At 35.3% G+C, this 16,008-nt stretch overlaps 2 pseudogenes; one reads left to right on the plus strand and one right to left on the minus strand.

Annotated features, from left to right (window-relative positions):
- Positions 1 to 513: 513 nt before the first annotated feature.
- Positions 514 to 1,938, minus strand: LOC149559109 (pectate lyase 1 pseudogene; annotated as a pseudogene).
- Positions 1,939 to 6,027, plus strand: LOC149559110 (pectate lyase 1 pseudogene; annotated as a pseudogene).
- The last annotated feature ends 9,981 nt before the right edge of the window (positions 6,028 to 16,008 follow it).

Below are 16,008 nucleotides of genomic sequence, written 5' to 3' on the forward strand. Positions count from 1 at the left end.
GAAAGTGAATTATATATTCAACTTTAAAGACAATGTAATTTAATATAATATAAATTTGTAATACATAATATAAACAATAACAAAAAAATCTGTTTCAATTTGTAAAGTTAAAATCATAATTTAATTGTTAGCAAATAAGGATTCAATAGACAAGAGGTAACCTAAAGTACCTTTACCTCATGCTTTTAAAAATGACATCTTCATCTTTATATCAAACAATACAACAAAATTAAATTTAATATTTTTGAAACATATTTTTTCTCTGATTCAAAAAGACTTGCTCGCACGAGGACCGCACTGTGTGCCGGAGAGTTCGAAAACCAGAGAGTTTGAGAGGCCAAACAAGCAATCACATATTAAAGTATCATGCTCAAAGCAGAAAAGAATGAATAAAACTGTATTTTAATCTTGAAAATACAGGGTGAGAATGAATGAGTGAATCTCATTTTGGAAGCGTGGAAGAATTGAATGAAAGAATGATCAAAGAATCTGTACAAGAACGGAGGCGAGAAATTAGAGGCAAGGGCCGGAGGCGGCGCAGGATAGAACTCCTGCACTCTGGGTCAAAATGGGCACTGATCTTCCATCGGCAACTTTAAATTGCTGGCCTGTCTGATAGAGGGGAAGCGCTTTTCCTTTCCCAGATGGAACGAAGTATGCTCCGTTCAAAAATGTGTCCGTCACAGACTTCCACAGCCAACTCTTCCCGTCGGAGCTCTCGCGCCATGTCACCTGCTTCTTGTACTCCTCGTTGGGGGCCACAAAGCGATTGCCTTCGCTTCTGATGACAGGCTTCGCACTCCCTCCAATGGCGTATATACCCCACGCCTCATAGTTGTTGTTCGCAACATGCGCATACCCATGTCGGCACCTGAACACAGAAACAAACCAAATCATATCAGTTATAAGCAGTCTCATGAGTTGGGCACTTGACTGTTGGAGATCGGAGTTTGCTCGCTAAACACGGGGAGTTGAAAGAAATTCGATTACCTGGGCATGCGCTCCAATAAGCCAGGTCCAAAGTGGTTGAAAGCAACAGTGACTCTCATGTTTGTATCAGCTGTATAATCGTCGCTATGTCCCAGAAGCATCACCTGTGCAGTACATAGAAGATTAGTTATTCGTCCCTGTGAATAAGTTCATCACCTGTACATATACTTATAATCTTGTATCTTACCTTATCGTGGTGAGAGAAGCGGTTGTTAGAAACGGTAACAGCGGTGGAAGCGAGGGTTACATCTACAAGCCCATCTGCGCAACTGGATAGGTTGTTATGGTCGATCCAAATGTCTCTTGAAGAAACGACTGAGATTGCATCTCCATCTTGGGTATCTATGGTCTCGTGGGTCAAGGACTGTGAGAGGAGAACAACTCCAGCAACACTTGGCTTGCAGTCGTGGTTGTTCAGACCGTGGATGACAATGTTGCTGACGTTGAGGAGGCGTATGCAAGGCCCATTGCTGATATGAACGTCTGAGCCCCTTGCGTCGATAGTCTTGTGGCTGGCCACGAACAGGGGCATCTCCAGCTTTATCTTCATATCACTGCCGAAAACTATCCACAGAGGACCGTCGCGCGTAACTCCGTATCTCAGAGTCCCGGGTTGGGGATTCGCAGCGTTGTCATCTGGAGTGGTGACTGTGTACATCTCTCCTCCTTTGCCTCCCTTGGCTGCACTTCCAAAGCCCACGCCACAATCTGCGAGTTTCATTCTGTCTTTTGCCCAATTTGAATCTCTTCTCCAGCAATTGTCTACCACATTGTATGAGGGCACGGATGCAGACAAGGTGGCGGCCTGAACGATCACCAGTATCATGGAGGCAGCCATACAAAATCTCTGGTCCATCATGAAGATGTTTGAGAGTGTGTGCTGGAATGAATAAATGTGAGGCCTTATGAAAATTGATTCTATATTTCAAAAGATGAAGAAAATAGTTAATGAGCTGCTTCGGCACTGACGTTGGATGTTTTGCGAGAGCAGGTGTATATATACAGAGAATGGGGCCTGCACAGATAGCAGTGAGCCGCCACCATGTGAGGAATTAATTATACGCGCGTCGCAACCAAGACGCGGACATTTGACAGACGGCATCTTCATATTTGTCCCTTCAAAAGAACGCCACGAGCTTTCCCTTATCAACTCACTCGTTCTTTTACACAATCCGGAGATTAACACCAGTCGATGGCGTAGTGCATACTTTATGTTTGCGTTCGCACTTAGTACTCATGCGCAATTCTAACATCTGCTCATATAAATGTCTGAGCAATTACTCTATTCTATGACGTCGCACGGGCGGCTCATTCGTCTCTCGTAGACTTATTCTACCGTTAGAAATTGTAGATTGGTCTTTTGTAACGCCCAACATAAATTTCCGACGAAACTGGGGGAGAGGAGATGGATGGAACCAATACAAGCGATTTATAATTATGGGTTGAAGGAACGATCAAGCAAGCAAAAGACAGAATTAATGAGACAGACGCTCATACGTATATACATTGAAACAAATGAATAAGGTAATCACATTGGATACACGCTAAACCTTGTTCGAACTCAAATCTTGACCATACGCACCTTTGCCTTTGATATGGGTTGATGATTTTATTACGAGCTGCCTATCTTACTATAATCTATAATCAATTTCTTTAGATTTCAACTTTGCATTGTTTCATATAAAAACTTATATGTTTTCTTTGTGCAAGACCAATTTTTGTTAAATACAATTTCACATTGACAATTCAAGATATAGCATTAAATAAAACTACAAGGATTGATGGTTACATGATCATATGATTAATAATTGTAATAAAATAGTTTTTGCTTGTTGAAAACTTATATCAGGGAGAAAATAATAAAACAAATAATTCAATTCTTCAGGTTATGTATTTACTATTGGTTGGACAACAATGAGTTGGATTTTTCATTTGTGGATGGTTAATGTTTTGACCATGACAGAGACAGAGTATGTTGCTTCTACTTTGGCAGCCAAGGAGATGATATGACTTCATTTCTTCATGAAAGAAGTGAGACACCCACAGATATATATATATATATATATATATATATATATATATATATATATATATATATATATATATATATATATATATATATATATATATATATATATATATATATATATATATATATATATATATATATATATATATATATATATATATATATATATATATATATATATATATATATATATATAGTGAGTTTAGCATTCCATCGATTGTGTAGAAAATAGTAGAGATAATGTAGTGCATCTTTAACATAGCTCCTTAAAATGATGTTGATGGTTTTTCTTCACATATATTGTTCCAATTTTTATATGCATCTCACCATGATTGTATTCCAATTTTTATGATTTTTATTTAGACTATTTCTTTAAACTATGAATTAAAAAGGATTGATGATCACCTGTGATGGTGGTCAATAGAATTATAAAACTTTAAATATTATCCATGGTGTATTTATTTCAAAAGTTGATATTTTTTCATTACATAAAATGTGTCTTCATTCAAAGATGTTGGATACTAAATTCATAGCCATTTTATTTTCCTACACATTAATAGAATTATCGTATTGTTTAAATGGTTCATGGTAAAGTATAATGGAACAAAAGAGAGTGAATACTTGCACTTTAATTTTAATTTTTGTTCTTTTGACACTTACATGTTAATATGAAATAGTTGCTGGATTTTTCTCCATTGATTCATTCGGGTTTCTTTTTCATATTATTTATGGGTATATAGATTCCCTACTCATCTTTTTAACAGATCAAGATGTTCCTAAGATTTTATAAAGCTCAATATATTATGTTCTTATTGAAATATACCACCATATTACAAGATCTTAAATGCTATGATACTTCTTCTTTAAGAATGTTGAACATTATATGTCCAATACATTTTTTTAAATTATTCACATTTCAATACCTACTCTATTTGAGAAATTATATAGTTAAATTGAATGATCAATTATGACCAACTAAGCCTTGGGAAAATCTACTAGTAAACCTTGGTGATAATTATAATGGGAGAAATTTAAAGTTTCACGATCACAAAACATTTCTTAGAGTTTTTATCATAAATAATTAATCTTAATCAAATTGATCAGAGAATTGTCCTTATTTCCACATGGATGTCCCTATTTTACTATAAGCATCAAAATAAATTTCTCCTCCAAGTTTATCTTTACACTACCAAAATCCTTACTTTTAATAGACATTTTATATTAGGAATCACTAACAACTTTTTGTAGAAAAGAAAAGGAAGATTACAATAATCCACTACGTTCATGTGACTTTTCTCATGGATATTGGTTTAGAGTATTAGATAAAATCATGTCCTATGACCCCCTTCCAAAATCATTATCCCATCCTCTATTGTGATGACCTCTTCTTCATAAGAAAAATTTCTTATTAAAAATTTAAAGGATCATCCCTCCATCTATGGCATGGGAGAATATTTGGGAGAGGAATACAAGGATATTTAGAAATGAATTATTTTTGGTACATTGGGTCTAGCATAGTGTATGCTTTATGTTTGTGTTGAGACTTACTCTACAATTTTAGCATCTTCTCATTTAAATATCTTAGGAATTACTATATTCTTTTCTATCACATGAGAGACTCGTTCATCTCCCACAAACTTATTCTACTACCAAAAATTGTAGATAGGTCCTTTGGAATATCTAACATAAATTTCCAACGAAATTGGGGGAGAAGAGATTGATGGAACCAATATAAAAATGAGTTAATTTTATATTTTTCCACCCACAAAGGTATAATTATTTTTCTATAGATAGCTAAAGTGCCATTTATCTTGTCAAGAATCTTGGTTTGCATTCAAAGAAAAAAACACATATAGTTGAAGTACCATTTCATTCGGTCAATTTTGGATTATGGACAGTTAAAGCTAGAGAAGATATGTATATATGATAACCCTGCATATATGTTTACCAAGGTAGTGACAAAGGAGAATCATATTTCCTCTTTAGATTCAATTGTTCTATTACACTGAAAAAAATAAAATAATAACAAGGTCTAGGATGGTTTGATATTCTAGTGGGAGTTACAGGTTTAGTGGTGCTATGACTAGTCTCTAAGTGGGAGGTTATTGTTGTAGAGTCTTATTAGTCTTGAACTGGGAGATTGTTGTGTGTGGAGCCTAATCAGACTTAGATATTTATTTGAAGCAATTTCCCCCCAGATTATTTCTATAGGGGTTTGAGGGAATGATTTCTATTTTTCATTGGAACAACTTATTGTAACCCTAATTTTTTAAGTAGGAAATCTTGTACAAAATGGCTTAGAGTTAGGGATTTCATGATGTATGATGATATTATAGCTTCTTAAAGTGGTATTAAGATTATAAGTATATGTACAGGTGATGAACTTATTCACAGGGACGAATAACTAATCTTCTATGTACTGCACAGGTGATGCTTCTGGGACATAGCGACGATTATACAGCTGATACAAACATGAGAGTCACTGTTGCTTTCAACCACTTTGGACCTGGCTTATTGGAGCGCATGCCCAGGTAATCGAATTTCTTTCAACTCCCCGTGTTTAGCGAGCAAACTCCGATCTCCAACAGTCAAGTGCCCAACTCATGAGACTGCTTATAACTTATATGATTTGGTTTGTTTCTGTGTTCAGGTGCCGACATGGGTATGCGCATGTTGCGAACAACAACTATGAGGCGTGGGGTATATACGCCATTGGAGGGAGTGCGAAGCCTGTCATCAAAAGCGAAGGCAATCGCTTTGTGGCCCCCAACGAGGAGTACAAGAAGCAGGTGACATGGCGCGAGAGCTCCGACGGGAAGAGTTGGCTGTGGAAGTCTGTGACGGACACATTTTTGAACGGAGCATACTTCGTTCCATCTGGGAAAGGAAAAGCGCTTCCCCTCTATCAGACAGGCCAGCAATTTAAAATTGCCAATGGAAGATCAGTGCCCATTTTGACCCAGAGTGCAGGAGTTCTATCCTGCGCCGCCTCCAGCCCTTGCCTCTAATTTCTCGCCTCCGTTCTTGTACAGATTCTTTGATCATTCTTTCATTCAATTCTTCCACGCTTCCAAAATGAGATTCACTCATTCATTCTCACCCTGTATTTTCAAGATTAAAATACAGTTTTATTCATTCTTTTCTGCTTTGAGCATGATACTTTAATATGTGATTGCTTGTTTGGCCTCTCAAACTCTCTGGTTTTCGAACTCTCCGGCACACACTGCGGTCCTCGTGCGAGCAAGTCTTTTTGAATCAGAGAAAAAATATGTTTCAAAAATATTAAATTTAATTTTGTTGTATTGTTTGATATAAAGATGAAGATGTCATTTTTAAAAGCATGAGGTAAAGGTACTTTAGGTTACCTCTTGTCTATTGAATCCTTATTTACTAACAATTAAATTATGATTTTAACTTTACAAATTGAAACAGATTTTTTTGTTATTGTTTATATTATGTATTACAAATTTATATTATATTAAATTACATTGTCTTTAAAGTTGAATATATAATTCACTTTCTATTGATTTTAACTAAATCAATAAATGGGTGTTGATCATTCCATTAAATGTGGGAGAAAATATTGAAATCTTATTAATGTGTTTCAACTGTAAATGAAAATATTAACAATATATGTTTCTAATGACACAATTTATATCAACACTATCTATTTCTAATGATATTATCTATTTCTAATGTCACGATTTATATCAAAATACAAGTTCTATCCCTCTACAAAAAGAGTTTGAGATGAGTTGGGGAAAATAATATTTAAAAATTATTTAATTTAATATTGTTATACTTTATGATATAAAGATGACGATTTGATTTTAAAAAATATTGCGATAGAGGTACTTTAGGTTAGCTGTTTTCTATTGAATTCTTCTTTACGAGTGATTATATTACGAGTTTAAGTTTAGAAAACGGTATTTAGAAGATTTTTAATTTTTTATATACATAAAATGTGCTGAATAATATTATGTCATATTGTTTCTAATGTTGAACATAGTAATCACTTTTTAGTGATTTAAACTATAATGGTAAATTAGTGTTCACCATTCTATTAAATGTGGAACACAACATTGAAATTTTATCTTATTTGTGACATATATACAAGCAAGTTATCTACATGAATAAATGTGACTTTTTTGTATGTGCATCATGTCAATTATTATGTTTATGACACATTAGTTGTGATTTTACCTTTATTGTGACATATATACAATGAAGTTATCTACATGATGAAATTTTTGTTTGTTGTATGTGCAACATGTGAATACTAGCTATGTATATATTATGTTTATGACTACTCATGGTTTCTTAGTGATGGTTATGTTTTGTAACACTTTGATGTAGGGGTCTTTGGAATTAATAGGGGGGTAAGTTAGCATTTAGTATTTGACTTATAGTTGGTGTGTAGCATATTTTTCATGGGAAGCCCCCATTTTTGGCTACTTTTTAATTTGAAAAACTTGTCAATATATTTATGGTCATATTGTTATTGTACTTTAGATTGATATTTAAAGAGTTATGTTGTAGATTTAGAAAAAATTAATGCCTTTTCTATATATTAAATCATTGATCCTAAATATTGCCTACAAAGAGAATTGGGTAACATTGTACCAATATTGAGTGAATTGTATTGAAATGAATAACAATAACATTTTATATAATGGAATAGTGATGACATTGAGTGGATTGTTTTTCCCACTCAATATAGTTTCTAAGATTAGATTTTTCCAACATCTACTATGTTTATATGTTTTGGTTTATTCTCTAGCCTAACAAAATTAAAGGAAATAAATATTGAATGTTGTAGGTAGATCGTGTTATTGGAGAATAAAATTAGTTTAGGTTTACATAAAAGTTTTAAGTTTTACTCAATAAATAATGAGTTAGTAGTTGATTTATCATACACTATGATGGCTCTAAGATATGCAACATGATAGCAATGACCTTACTGGTCATCCTCCATTTGAATAATAACATAAATTATCTCATGCCCAACATGGGTAACCATGTATAACTATATGAACTCAAGTGATGTTATTTATGTTTATGGGTTCACGCCCTTCCAACTTTAATTAATTAAAAGTGCAGGAACTCAAGTTTATCAATGAATATGCATGTACCCTAAGTATATGACTCATTGAAAGGAAATGAATATGTGTAGAAATAATCTATCATAAGGGTTTAAGTAGCAATAAACAATAACCATGTATCCAAGAAGAAATGGGTTTTTCACAATGCACTAAAAAAAAAATCATTAAACACTTAAATAAATATTTGTCAAAGATAAAAATATTAAATAATATCTCAGAAAAAATGATTTGCACATTAATAGCCTTGTAAATAGTAAAAAAATTTCTAAAAAATAAATATAAATATTAGAGTTAGAAAAAATATGATGAAGTGTATGAATCTATATAAACTTTTAATGGTTGTTTTAATAGTTCCCATTGAATTCAAATTGATCTAAAAAAATTTCTACATCCACTATGCATGTAATTTGTCCCTAGCTCCATAGAGATAAGGTCTTGATCTTCGATAACCATTACCAAATTCCTCAACAAGATAGAAGATTAGTTTTAGCAACTATACTATTCAAATGCTCCAAATATGGGTCAATTTACATTTGAAATAAATTTCTAATTATTCCCTCATTAATATTACATTTCACCTTAACCAAAAACACTCTCAACCAAGTGAGGCTGCAAGGGACCAAAAAAAAGGTCATAGAAATAATAAACTTGATAAATTATATGGTCACAACCAATCACTATTAATTTCTATGTAAAGATTTGTGAATTAGATCAAACAATTTGCCCTATTATCGTAAAGTATTCAAGACTATAATACCCTTGTCAATCAAGATTGTGCCTATAGGATGACGTTTTCCAAGCTATCTTGTTAGAACATGGAAATTCTCTTAGCTTATGGGTGAACCTAGGAAAAGAGTGGAAATCAAGTTAAGAGGTGGCTTCCCCTAATGAATCACATAAAACTATAAGTAGACGAGAAAAGGGATAGAAATATATGTTTATAAAACTAAAATGTTTAACTAATATGGTGATGAATTAATGAATTTAGAGACTTGTAACCATAAATTCACTATATTATTCATAGAATAAGACCCCAAATTCACAACTCAATCTAACAATCTTGTAGAAGTAACTCTATGAATTTTTTTGATAACTTCGTATCTAAAGAGAAAACTACTTTTTTTCACATATTTGTAATCAAACGAAAAACAAAATAATTTTTTTTTGATATGAGATATAGAATCTACATGAAAATTTCATAAATAAATTGACTAAATAAATATATATTCAACATAATACTCAATTACAATCTCACAAATTAATTTTGAATGAAAAAAGAACAAGTGAGAAGGAATCAATCTTTGTATATGAATAATCAATATATCTACATCAATGTCCATTTTGTGTACCCTAATTATAATTTGTGTACTTTTTGAACTTAAAATAGAAACATATGGCATGCTACTTCAAAAAAATTTATTTATAACACTATATCCTAGCTATATAGAGCCAATTGCCAACTTGAAAAAACTCAAAAATTTGAATCATTGTTAAAAGTGAAAATTGAAACAGGTACTTTGAATTTTTTTTGCATTAACATACTTAAAGAAGCTGAGTTCATCATAAGGTGTACAAACTACCAAGCATCTTACATTTACATCTTCAAAATAATCTTAGGGGAAAGTCACAAATATGCATTCTTTGCAACTACTTAAGGGGATAATATCTTTTACAATTTAGAGCAGATGTCTATTGATTACAAAAACATATCATAAACCTATAATTATATTATTTAATACAAAAATATATATAACCAGCTTAAAAAATCCTTCCCAACATCTGCAAGCAGCCAATATAAAAGGCTAGTCCATCTATCTTGTTGTAGCATTACCATGAGGAACATAGTTAACAACATTCACTCTATCTTCAATACTAAGATCTTTAATAAACTTGTTAAGATTATCCATTTCCCTTTGTTTAAGAATATCATTTTGAATAGAAAAAATATTGACATGAGACAATATTGTCCTTGTGACACGGGATTCATCCCTCCTACATTAGATCATGAATCTGTCCCTTGATATTTCTAAAGCAACGACATCTTGTGACATTATTTGAGAGTGTGTGATTTTACATCCAAACTCAATAATTTTTCTCATTCTCTTCTAAAAAATCTCTTGATTTTTCTCCTTCCAAAGAAACCATAGAATTTCACAAGTTAAAATAGACCAAAAAGTATTAATTTTAAGATCAAAAGATCCAACAAAACCTACAAGGATTCACTCCATGAGAGACCTATTTTACCATTCCAAAGTATGGGTGACACAAAAAAATAGACCAAACACCATGGGAAAAGGTACACGTTAAGAAAAGGTACTCATAAGACTCTGGAATAAAGTAGACCCCACACATAATATGATTATCAAGACTAGTAGGCAGAGTATAACCAACAAGAAGTTTCTTTAGAAGTAATAACCATCTAAAATAAGACTTCTTAGGCTCATAGTGAGAATGCCAAAAGAAGGTATAGATAAAATTCTATTTATCAACTAAGTACCCCAGCCCCCAACCATGGTTAACCCTATCAAGATTAGAGAAACCATCCTTAATAATTTTATAAATATGTTTAGTAGAAATGCTCCTAAACTGATTACCATCTTCCATTTGATCCTTTGAAAAAACTATTTAGTGTCCATAATATGTCCAAGGAAGAGATTACCTATAGTTTTAACAATGATGGAGTATGTCTTTTTTTTTAGAATTAGGAATGTGAAATTTGCTAACAATCTCATTCCATAGCCCTAACCTATCATCAACCAAAATATCATTAACAATAGAGATGTCACTGCTACTCCAATTTTTTGTAGAATAGCTTTGAGTAATGCAAGAGGTTTACCATTAGTTTCAAATCCCCGCCAAATAGATCTATCTATAAAAAAATATGTAGGGGGACCACCAACTACACCCCTGAATGGGATAAGTTTTCTAACCTAGGACCAAGCCTTCCAAATAGATTGAAAAACTTTTAAGCCAAACAGAAAGAGTTCAAAATCCCATAACAAACCTTATAACATATCAAAGGCTAGCAAAAATTTTGAGAACTCTCATTAATAGTGGTTCTTAACTCAAATACACTCTACATGTGTCAATGCAAGATGTGGTGGAAGAGTTTAATTGGTTCCCTTTGATAGCACTAATAGTTACCTTAAATTACTTCTTGGAAAACTTGATAGGCTGGCATGTTTGACATTCATTTTGGTATGGTAAATTATTTTGACACCCTCCCTTAATTTCTACCACTAAAGATTCTTTATGTGCAAGAAATTATTACAATTAAAAATTCAAATATTTATCCCCAAAGTTCAAATAGTATGGGTCTTAGCATTAAGCCATATTGAAAATGCAAAGAAGAAAACCCTCGCAATTTATAACCCTCGTAAGTTATAACTTACACTTACCCCACAAAGACCATCCATCATTCGTGGCCACCCCGTAACGAGGAGTCTCCAAGGTGCTCTATGTGAGTTTTGAGGTCAATCTTACGAGGGTCATAACTCAGAGCTCGTGAGAGATATCGATGAAACATTGAATGCTACATGATGGTGATGTAGAGGCCTAAAATAACTTATCTCATTTTCAAGAGATCGTGTTCCATTTGGATTCAGCATGATGATCTCACTCAATGCCAAAACTTGTAGTGTGCCTCAATTCCTAAGTGCACCACAGTGTAACTTTGAAACTACTGATCTTGGCATCGAATCATCAATGCCATTAGCTCTGGATGGGTGGGTGAACCCTAGAGGCACCCTTGTTCTAGCTGCAAAGACCATCCATCATCTGTGACCACCCCATACTGAGGAGACTCCAAGGTGCTCTAACTGCATTTCAAGGTTGATCTTTTGAGGGTCGTAACTCAGAGCTCGTGAGGGCTATTGATGAACCATCAAATGCTACAAGACAGTGATGTGGAGTCTTGAAATAACCTATGTCATTTTTGAGATATCACATTTTTTTTGGATTTGGCAGAGTGATCTCGCTCGATGCCAAAACTTGCAATGTGCCTTAGTTCATAGGTGCACTAGAGCGTAACTTTGAAACCACTAATCGTTGCATCAAATTTTTAGTGTCATTAGCTCTGGATGGGTGGGTGAACCCTAGTGACACCCTTGTTCTAGCCATAAAGACCATCCATCGTCTACAACCATCCTGTATCGAGGAGTCTCCAAGGTGCTCTAAGTGTGTTTCAAGGTCAATCTTCCGAGGGTCATCACTCGAAGCTCATGAGGGCTATCGATGAACCATCAAATGCTACAAGAAAATGAGCCATAAATTTTTCTTTCAAAGTGAAAATGAGTTCAAAGAGTCAGTTAGGGGTTTGAGCATGACCATAAAAGGTTGAAAAAACCTATATAAGGTGTGAAATGTTAACATGCATTAATGAAGCTAGTTTTGTTAAGTGGATCAATATGGGTAATTTGATCAATGTGAGAAATGTATAGATGTTATTCATATGGATATGGTATTGGGGAACCAAGTTAAAAAGGTTTGATCCAATCAAGTCTCTTAAGTTGGGATATTTTGAATTATGTTGAAATTGAAAAGTTGTAGTATGAGGATAGTAACAAAGTGAAGGGCTAGTTATCAAAGATTATGAGTCTAGGAATGAGTTTTTGGTTAGGAATAGAATCCATGGTTGAGGAGTGGAGTCCTTAAGTGTGTTGAGAATAGATTTGAAGCCGAGAGCTAGTTTCAATGTTGAAGGTGGAGTTTAAAATCAGATTTGGGGTTATGTGAACCTTGTGTAGGAGGTTAACAAGTGTGTTTATGTCATGATAGCACTTCAAATTAAACATATTTGATAATAAAGGTTTTGTTACCTCTGGTTTTATCGCCAAGGATTTAAATTTGAACGCACGGCTTATTCAACGGTTAGTCTCAGAGTTGGTATTTTAATGCTACGACCCGTGATTTTTTAGCCGTCAGATCCGAGCAGACCGATGGTTGGAGCCATCGCGCTATAAAGAAAATGCACGATATTTATGATAGCGCGATGATGCCTTGAGGACACGTTGCAGAGGTGGGTCCAGCGTTCGGTGGGTCGAAAAAGTTCCATGGTGCCTTGTCCGCTATGTCGCTATCGCATATCAGCCAAAAAATCTCCATAGCGACATAGCGCCCGATGAAAATAGTCACGGCAACAAGTTTCAATGAACGACGTGATCAGGTCTTCCGGCAATGAATCAGGAGAAACCACATGTGCCAGGTCAGAGTTCCTGTCGGCATGGCTAACACAGTCGGGGCTTACGTTCACCACCGTTGGATTTGGTGGCATCAACGTATGGCGCCATCTCGCTATGGCGAAGATGTGTGGATTTTATCGTGGTGACATAGCTAGCATCCGCCACGTGGATCGACATGGGCCAGGTCTCACCAAGGACTGCCAGGTGTCATTCAGGGTCCGGTCGCAAGTCGTAGAGTACAGCAAGTCAGAGGTTTCGTGGCAGCGGGCTGAAAGGTTCACGGCCCAGAGGTTTCAAAAACACAGCGAGGCGCTATGGCGCCAATGGAAAACCAATGCATTTTTTGATGGTGACATAGCGCCCAAATGGAAAGTTCACCGTGGCGAGGAAGGATCAGGCAGATGGGTCCCGTCGGTACTCTGCAACGCAATTTGTCAGCCCGGCGTCAAGATAGCGAATCAAATGGGGACACGTGTAAATCTCAAGGCACGCTGTCAGTGGGCGCTATGGCGCTATGGGAATTTGGTCTCAATTTTTGCATAGCGACATGGCGCCTAGCTGACACGTGGTCACTCTGCAGATCAGGTCTTGGGTTGCCAGCTAGTCTTCATCAAACCAAATAGGGAAGTGCCACATGTACCGCGGGCCCAGTGACTTACAAGGGAAGGGAGTTGCAAAATGATGAGTCTCCATGATCGTCGGATCGAGGCTGATCGACGGTAGGCCCCATCGTGCTATGGAAAAGATGTGCGGGGGTTATGTTGGCGACATAGCGCCTTGTCGACACGTGTCCTGTCGGCACAGTCGACAATGGCAGTTGGCGGTTAGTGTAATCGGCACAGTCATGATAGTATTCAAGGTGGCGCGATTAGTCCAATAAAGGGTGGTCGACCACGGGAGGACCTCCAGGTGGCGAAATAAAGAAATGCAATTGGCCCGCGCGGCCTAGTTGACGCATAGGGAGCCGGGTTGACCTTTTGACCTCGATAGATTCATGAACCAGGAGGCGAGGATAATCAATTTTTTCATGCGATCTGATCTCCATGATCAATCTTGACCTACCAGAGTAAATGTAAAACACAGAATGACACTCCACCCACCTGTTGATCCATCTACCAGGCCGAAGCGCAGTTATGGCACCGTTTTCAGTCTTCTGAGGACATCATTGGCAAAAGAGATAAAATTTTTTGGAGATTTTTTCCATGATTGTCATCTATGGTACTCAATGGCAGGTAGTTGCAAGGTCATTACAGCTAAGAAGATCTCAGCTACGCCTGAACTATAAAGGCAATTTTTGTACATTTTGTAAGGGTCGACTCTTCCTAATTTTCTCTGCTACTGCTTGTAGACTTGCAGTGTAAAAATCCCTTTGTCTCTGAGCTAGATAAGCATCCTGTATCATCTCTTTCAGCCAACAACGTGTATGTGCATCATTTTGCCTCTCATTGATGTATTGTTGAGATCAGTGGTTTGCATACTATATCTATCTTTGGCCTATTGAATAATATACAAGCGAAATCTTCTTTTCCTAGTGTTATTCAGTTGGTTTCCTGATCTGTATGTGGTTGTTGATCGATATAAGTCTGAATGAACGTATGACTTTGGATGTTATCCTAGTTCAGTAGTGCATATATGGGCAGAAATGAGTCTGAACACTCTGTTTTGGTGCATCACTGCCTTAGATTAGACTAGGTAGATTTGCTTTAGTGCTCTCTTTCTCCCTTTTTCTTCTGAGAATAGATAGGTGCGCCCTGACGGTAAGAGGAAGTCGGCCTTCTCCAGAGACTCAACCTCGCAGTTCAAGTCCCACAGCTTGGAGGTTGTTTCCATGTTTCACTAGGTTGTCCTCGCGCATAGGCCTTGGACAAGGGTGCAAACCTAAGTGACAACAGGTTGTTAAAATGTTATTCAAAAATTATTGCATTTGAATTGAATATAGAAAACATGATCAAAATTAATGATATTCCATAAGCATGAACAATACACATGATCCACGATAAATTGAACAATACTAGATCCTAAATTAAAATGTATATCATTGTGCACATAAATGACAAAAATATATATCAAAATATATGTATCCATAGACAAATTACACAAATATATATCAAAATACATAGATCCATATACAAAATGTGGCCGATCATGCCATTGGAATGTGTATAATATCAATATTTCTGTAAACAATGTGGTATATGCCATCTCAAAATGTCTCATGATGCATCATATGACAACTATACTATACTAGGGTGCTAGTGGATGATCAAAATGTAGCCTCTTTGTTGCACTAGGAGGATCAGATGCCTCCTACATAAACAAAAAAGGAAAATGCAAAGTTAGACTACTAAATTTATATGATTCTTTGTATCTAACATTGAATTACTCAAATGCATAATGATCTTTTTTTTTTAATGATATTTTATACTATTAAACTTTGATAATAAATACCTCTCTCATTGACCTCCTGTGCCCGTCAGGAGTCCTCTCGTATGCCCTCAATAATGCTTGTACCTTGTTGATTTTGGCATATGTATGTTCAAATATGTTTGTTAGATGAATCTAAAACTTAAAATATAACATTATACTTCATAGCATGCTAAATTTATAACATATTTAATCAAGAATTCAAACTACTAGTATGGGCTCCTCCTTAGGATATAGTGGCTACATCATCAAAGATACAAAACTCTTTGATCTAACCTCATGT

The sequence above is a fragment of the Cupressus sempervirens genome, chromosome 5 (genome assembly GCF_028749045.1).
Source record: "Cupressus sempervirens isolate cs-2001-9-10 chromosome 5, ASM2874904v1, whole genome shotgun sequence".
Lineage (NCBI taxonomy): Eukaryota > Viridiplantae > Streptophyta > Pinopsida > Cupressales > Cupressaceae > Cupressus > Cupressus sempervirens.